The sequence below is a fragment of the Bison bison genome, unplaced genomic scaffold (assembly GCF_000754665.1).
Source record: "Bison bison bison isolate TAMUID 2011002044 unplaced genomic scaffold, Bison_UMD1.0 scf7180017864181, whole genome shotgun sequence".
NCBI classification, from domain to species: Eukaryota; Metazoa; Chordata; class Mammalia; order Artiodactyla; family Bovidae; genus Bison; species Bison bison.
The window spans coordinates 8646975-8648494 of record NW_011494753.1 but is presented as its reverse complement, the minus strand read 5'-3'; the positions used below and the strand labels follow the sequence as shown (position 1 = coordinate 8648494).

The 1520-nt window shown below is 49.9% G+C and overlaps 1 protein-coding gene across 1 annotated transcript in view; it reads right to left on the bottom strand.

The window, feature by feature from the left end:
- The window catches only part of SCAMP2 (secretory carrier membrane protein 2), a 25950-nt gene that overhangs the window by 5264 nt on the left and 19166 nt on the right, over positions 1–1520 (bottom strand). The gene's annotated exons all lie outside the window — the stretch shown is intronic.

Genomic DNA, 1520 nt, shown 5'->3' with positions numbered 1-1520 from the left:
CATGTGAAGAGTTGACTCATTGGAAAAGACTCTGATGCTGGGAGGGATTGGGGGCAGGAGGAGAAGGGGATGACAGAGGATGAGATGGCTGGATGGCATTGCTGACTCGATGGACGTGAGTCTGAGTGAACTCTGGGAGTTGGTGATGGACAGGGAGGCCTGGCGTGCTGTGATTCATGGGGTGGCAAAGAGTCGGACACGACTGAGAGACTGATCTGATCTGAAAGAAGCCAGGCACCAAAAGCCAAATGTTAGGCTCAGTGGTAAAGAATCTGCCTGCCAATGCAGGGGACGCAGGTTCAATCCCTGGTCCAAGAAGATTCCATACGCTAAGGAGCAACTAAGCCCGTGTGCGCCACAACTACTGAGCCTGTGTTCTAGAGTCCAGGTGCCACATCTACTGAAGCCTGTGTGTCTAGCCCATGCTCTGCAACAAGAGAAGCCACTGCAACGAGAAGCCCACACACGCTGCAACTAGAGAAAAGCCCATGCAGCAATGAAGACCCAGCACAGTCAAAAATAAATAAATAAATAAATTTTTTTGTTTAAAGCCACATATGATTTCATTAAAATGAAATGTCCAGAATAGGCAAATCCAGAGAGGCATAAACAGTTTAATGGTTGCTATGGGCTCAGTGAATGAGGGAATGAAGAGTGACTGCTTAATGGGTATGGAGTTTCCTTACAATGTGATACAAATGTCACAGTGTGATACAGAATTAGACAGTGCTGATGTCTGCAAGACACTGTGAATGAAATAAATGCCACTCAATTATACAAAGTGGTTTAAGTGGTAAACAAAATGACAGATTTTATGTGTATTTTATAATCAGTAACAAAAAAGGGAGGCGGGAGGACTTCCACCCAATCGTGGGTGTTCTGAGGTGAGATGAGAAAGACACCGGGAGGCTGGAGGCCTCGGAGCTCAACCAGGCAGACCCAGGCAGGGCAGTGAGGGGCGGAGCAGGACCAGAACTCAAGCCTTCTGGCTCCCAGTCCAGGGTGTAAAGAGCAATTGTTAATCACAGTCTTCTACCAGGATCTCACTGAGGGTAATGAGTAATGAAACTGGGTCACCAGTCAAACAGAAAAGGGGCCAGGTTAGAAATAGCAAGGCAAGAAGGCAGAGGAGAGGAGGAAGGCAGCATGCACTGGGTGTGAGGTGAGTCACCCCTCCCCGCCACTCGGGACTTGCCAGCTCCACTGGAGGGCGGGGACCAAAATAGTGCAGCCCTTCCAGGCTCAGGCTTTCAGCCAAGTGCCAGCCTGACCTTTCTGTAATGTTCCCTGTGCACTGGAGCAGAAAGGAAAACATCAGCCATCAGCTTTGCTCTTTGAGACTAATTCTGAGCTGAGAATTGCAGCAGCCGGGACTCTCAAGCCAGCTGGATGCTCAAGGAGAGCAGCCTGAAGGAGCAGATCCTCCAGGGGTGAGGGCTCCACCTCCTGAGGTTACAGGGCCTCCAGAAAAAGTCACAGCTCACAGTTTGTAAAGGCCAAGACATCCATCGGCAGGGGGG